Source organism: Ursus arctos, unplaced genomic scaffold (genome assembly GCF_023065955.2).
Source record: "Ursus arctos isolate Adak ecotype North America unplaced genomic scaffold, UrsArc2.0 scaffold_11, whole genome shotgun sequence".
NCBI classification, from domain to species: domain Eukaryota; kingdom Metazoa; phylum Chordata; class Mammalia; order Carnivora; family Ursidae; genus Ursus; species Ursus arctos.
Genome location: NW_026622775.1, coordinates 11,777,449 through 11,783,448, shown reverse-complemented (window position 1 = coordinate 11,783,448; position 6,000 = coordinate 11,777,449).

Below are 6,000 nucleotides of genomic sequence, written 5' to 3'. Positions count from 1 at the left end.
CTTGACTTTATCCTAATTTCATGCTGGTAAATTCTAGACGTATACACTTGGGTCAACATCAGTACAGTTTTAAACAGATTTTCTTATGTGAGAATATTTTTACATTAGCAGAAAAGTTGTCAGGATGCTACAGAGATTTTTCTACCATACCCTCTATCCTATGTTCCAGTGCTACATTTGTCACAACTAATGAGCCAACAGTGAAACAATATTTTTTAACTAAAGTTCATGCTTTATTTAGATTGTCTTAGTTTCCATGAAAAGACCTTTTACCGTTCTATCTGTACAGGTTGCCCTGCTGTCCAAAAGTAGAGCATCCCTGTGAAACCTTGCATAAGCTGAACTGGCATAAAATGGAGAAGCAATTGCCATTAATTTATGCAGAGACAGTTTTGAGCATTTCCAGACCCCCAAAATAACTTCTTAGGTCTTCTGATAACTCAGGACACATCTTGCTAAGGGATGCACAAAGTAAATGGAGACAAAGCACAGTGCCCACGGGCACAGTTCAAAGCTATGGTGGCTTGATGCTGAGATGCTGAGTGTCTTTCTGGGGTAGGAGCTTGGTGGGGCTACTCTCGGTGCTCATAAATGGTATGCACTGCCTTTATAACAGCTTGCTATGAAACAAATCCTAAATGCTACTTTTGCTTTTTGCCTTTTTTCAAAAAAAGCAAAAATCTTCTTTGGACTTTTTCTAGTTAACAGGTACGAATGTAGGTCTTTCATAAAAAAGAAGTGGCATAATATGAACTTTCAAAAATCAGAGGATACCTAAATGAATACCATACTACATTTAGTCATCATGCCTCCTTGGACTCCTCTGGGCTATAAATGTGTCTCAGACTTCCCCGATTTTGATGACCTTGAGAGTTTTGAGAATTAGTGCTCAGGTATGGGTATGTAATGAATTTCCCTCTATTCATGTTTGTCTGATTATTTTCTTTTCCATTTAAGGATGTATTTGTTATTTGAGAGAGAGATACAGAGCGAGCGAGCAAGCAGGGGGAGGGACAGAAGGAGAGGGGGACAAGCAGACACCTTGCTATGCGAGGAGCCCAACGCAGGCCTCAATCCCAGGACCTTGAGATCATGACCTGAGCTGAAATCAAGAGTTGGACACTTGGGGCGCCTGGGTGGCACAGCGGTTAAGCGTCTGCCTTCAGCTCAGGGTGTGATCCCGGCGTTATGGGATCGAACCCCACATCAGGCTCCTCCGCTATGAACCTGTTTCTTCCTCTCCCACTCCCCCTGCTTGTGTTCCCTCTCTCGCTGGCTATCTCTATCTCTGTCAAATAAATAAATAAAATCTTTAAAAAAAAAAAAAAGGGTTGGACACTTAACTGACTGAACTACCAGGTGCCCCTGTCTCATTTTTTTCCTAATGATTAGACTGAGGCCGTGGTGATACCGGAGACTTGGGGAATTATCTGAACCTGAGCCCCCCACCACCAGTCTGTGCCAGGCTCTTGACTTTACCACAAGAAAGAGTTCAAGGATGAGTCAAAGTAAAACAGAAGCGGTTTTATTACAAAGCAAAAGTACACACTTGAGAGGGGAGTGTGGAGACACTTTGAGGATCTGAATCATGCCAGGTGGATGTAGGATTCTGATTCCTATAGACAGTTGTAATCATGGGATGCAATATCCATGTAGGGTTCTGGAAGAAGGTGGGGATTTTTAAGAATTCTGTATATCATTACACCTGCTCTATAACAGTAACTATGCATAGGTGCAGTCTGATTTTTTTGCATATACTCCAAATGTACTCCAAATGTGCTAAGGGTCCTCTAGTGTCCCAGGAGAGGGGTCGTTCTCTGTCATTTGCAGGCCGACTAGGACTTTATGTGTGTGCCTGCCGGCAGTTGGCAGTTGAGCAAACTTGTGGTATCTCTGCGGCTTGTCAAGGTCACACTGACCTCTATAGTGTCTTTCTCCTTCATACAGTTGAAACCCTTATTGTGAGCCCACGTTGAGTGCCTGTATCTGCTGACAGACTTCTTCCTAATATTATTACAATACTAATTGACCCTGAATTTTCTAATATTATGTTGCACATGCCTATCATACTATGTGTCTTAGAAATTATGTAATACTTAAACATGTTTCTTATTAAAAAAAGTTATTCTACTTCAAAATAAATTATGTCATAGAATATTATCAAAGAAAGATGCTTAATCAATCTTAACTTGCAAAATAAAATCTACAATGACCCATTATTATCTAAAATTTGTTGTAATTTAGCTACCTAGTAAGTAAGAATGCACTGGGTAAAAGACGAATTAGCACTGAAAAACAAACAGCTTGTGGTTGTGAAGCCAGAAATAATTTCACATTCAAGTAATACTTCAAAAAAGCATGAATTATTGTAGAATAAGAGTCACAAAAGAGATATAGCATGAAATTAGAGCAACTTTATTTGCATTATTTGAAAAATTATAGGTTTTATAACAGAGAAAATAAGGATTTCTCTTAGCCTCGGGACCATTATTGTAAAATATTTCTACTTTGCTTTTGAGAGGTAGGTTTTTTCCCTATTCTTTAATTATCAGGTTGTGTGAAAAAAATGCAGTTGTCCATTTTGTAACATTATCAATAACTTGGTGGCAAGTATGAGAAAGACAACAACATCCAATGGTGGTGAGCCAACCACGCAGATGCAGGAGATGGATTTCCACTCTTCTGCAGTGGCAGGCTGTCGGTGAGCCTGTTGCAGGGTCTGGGAAGTAAAAGAGCTGGGGATACACATCATGACTCCGGCAACAGTGATATCCACTGATTGATGTATTCTACAGAAGGGGGTTTGTGAGAAAAGTGGTATGTTTGGGACATTAAAATCCTTTTCTTGTCAGAAATAAATGGTGCACAGCCTTCTTGGCCCTTGCCAACATGTTGTAGACAGGTTTTCAAAGTATTTGTCTTTTATGCTATTGTATATGAGACAAGTTTAAAATAAAATTGAAAGGACTATCTGCAACTAAATCAATAGAGAAAAAAAAGTGGAGATTGGTAATTAATTTTTCCTAGAACCACCATATAAAAGAGAACCTTCTTCTCTAGATTAGGCTTCACTTTGGATTCAATCTACCAAAACTCATTTTTCATACCCTCTCTTTTAACCAGAAACTTAGAACACGCCATGTCACCATAATGCCATGAGAATTGCTTTGAACAGAACTCATCAAGAGCAAAATGGTGTGTGATGTCAATGGCCATGTTAGCAACAAAAGTTTTTTTTTAACAAATAAATTGATAAAGACCAATGTACGCTTAATTTTCCATCATATTTTGTAGATATCAAATAATCCATACACAGCAAACGTGAACAGATTTTAACATCTTCAAATCATTTCTTTTTATGATAAAGGAAAGCTATGGCAATCTCCTCCAGGATCAAAATTTGTACAGCATCCTTTTTTTGAATTCTATTCACCAAAGCAAATTGCAAGGCAAGCCCACAGTGAAATCAACACTGCCTCTTGAGGAGAGCAGCTGCACACATCTATGGCCATTTTTCAATAAACCCTACCCACTGATGATGGCATCAGTATAAATATGTAGATGTCACTATTCAGGATTTTATTTTCTGGGCCAAAGCTGCTAAATTCTGATTACTTTCTCCATATTTTGACCAATTATCTAATCTATATTATATTATGTCTAATCTCTCTATATTGAGGACTGTTGTTGGACTATTTTCTTTCCTTTGTCATTAAGACAACTAAATATCAACATGCAGCAACTCAAGATATAAATAACCCGTTTACAGTGCAAAAACTTCCATTTTATTGTTTCCTCAATGACACCTGGGAAATGTGTAAATGTTCTAGTACTAAATACTTTAAACATACAGTGGGCTGTTTTAGTGAAAGAAGCTAGACACAAAAGGCCATTTTTGAATGATTCCGCTTATATGAAATGTTCAGAATAGATAATTCTATAGAGATCAAAATAGTTAAAGATAGATGGATAACAATTTTTTAAAAATAAAATAAAAGTAAAAAGTAGATGGATAAAAATAGATGGTTACCAGAGGCTGTGGAGAAGGGGGAGTGATGAGAGACTGCTGTGAGCATGAAATGTTTTAGGGCAGGGATGAAAGATTAGTTGGTGGTGATGTTTGCACATCTCTGTGAATATACTAGAATTTGCTGATGTGAACACTTTACAAGGGTGAATTTTACATTAGGTGAATTATATATCAATTAAAAACTATATATTGGATTCTTTAATGATCAATGTTGCAGTATCTTTTAAAAGACCATTGTTGGACTTTCTAATTAAAAAGGACATTTTATTTTTTTAGTGATTCAGCAGAGTTGAATGACGTGTCAGATCAGCAGTTTGACTAGTATCTGTGATTATATGTCCATATAATGAACATGTACTCTGCTAGATAATGATATTAAGTAGTGTCATAAAATCATTGAATAAGACACTTCTAATAATAGGAAGAATCACAAAGAAGTTGGAAATGTGTTGCTTTTCAATAATTTTAGACTTACTAAAAGTAAAAAATAAATGTTAATGTATTTATCTGAATTATAATTTTAATAATTGACTTTTTCTTAGGGTTCATTGCAAAAAAAATTGGCTTATCATAGGTTTATGCTTATGTATAGCAACTATGATGGCACAATATAGAAAAGCACATCTATAGATGATACATATTCAGCCATAAATGGTGTTTACTTAGGAAAACAGAGCAAATGTTTTATAGAAATGGATGACTTACAATAAAAATCAGAGCTCACATACGTATAGGACGTACTGCAGAAAGGAAGAGCTGAGTAATTTAAAGGATTTGGAGGATCAGAGAAATTTACCAACCACGATAGGCTGAGGCATCTGTGGGAGATAATTGGTTAGAGTTTGCAGGAAAATTCCAGATGCTTTCCGTGTCTGACAGTCAAAGAGGGATAAGAAAGGGAGAATTCAAGGACAGGTGTGTAGAGCTGCCACCACTAAGAAAACTGGAGTAGCATGTTTAGGGAAATTCCACTGGTCAGTGGGACTAGTAGCCAGCAAGGAGAGCTGGAGGCTGGAATCTGCTGCCATGTCCTCATTTGCTCCTCCCTGCCTGAGTGCTGTAATCTTCTGAGAGGAATGGTTTCTTCTCATTCACATTCCATTTAGTAGTTAAAAATGAGAAGTGGTTGGAAATGTTTATTTCTATAAATGAATATTGAGTAAATGAAAATTAAATTGTGCAATAATATATACTAGGATGTTGTATATAACACTTAAAAGATCGAAAGTACTATTCATCGATTACAGTAGAAAGGGTTTAGTTATTCATCTATTTATTTATTTAGATTTTATTTATTTGAGAGAGAGAGAGCAGAGTGAGAGAGGGAGAGAACAGGAGCTGACAGGAGGGGCAGAGGGAGAGGGAGAATCAGGCTTCACTCTGAGCAGGGAGCCTGACTCAAGGCTCAATCCCAGGACCTTGGAATTTGGGCATCTTTGAATCACGACCTGAGCAGAAGGCAGACACCTAACCGATTGAGCCACCCAGGCACCCCTAGAAAGGTTTTAAACTGAGTTCATAATGTCATAGCTCCTTAAAAAAATCACAAATATATAAAAATGTTAAAAAATTAATTTGTACACTGGGAGTATAAAAATTCTTCATATTATATTCTCTATCCTTATTTGTGTGTTCAAAATATTTTATAAACATTTAAAAATAATTCAGATGGAAAAACTTTATACATTGGTTTTCACTACTGCTTATCATAATGGGAAAGTATGAAAAAAAACATTAAATAATATGGGAATTATGAATTCATGTTATAGGTTATTTTCCCATCATTAAGAGTGTGTTTTTAAAAGTTATAGAGAAAAGCTTATTTTATAATATTACAGCTAAGCAGAATTCAGAAGATTCAAATTCCATTCTTAATAACACACACACACACACACACACACACAAACACATATATACATATATTTTAACATGTGCTAAAATGCCTGAGGGACACCTGGGTGGTTCAGTAG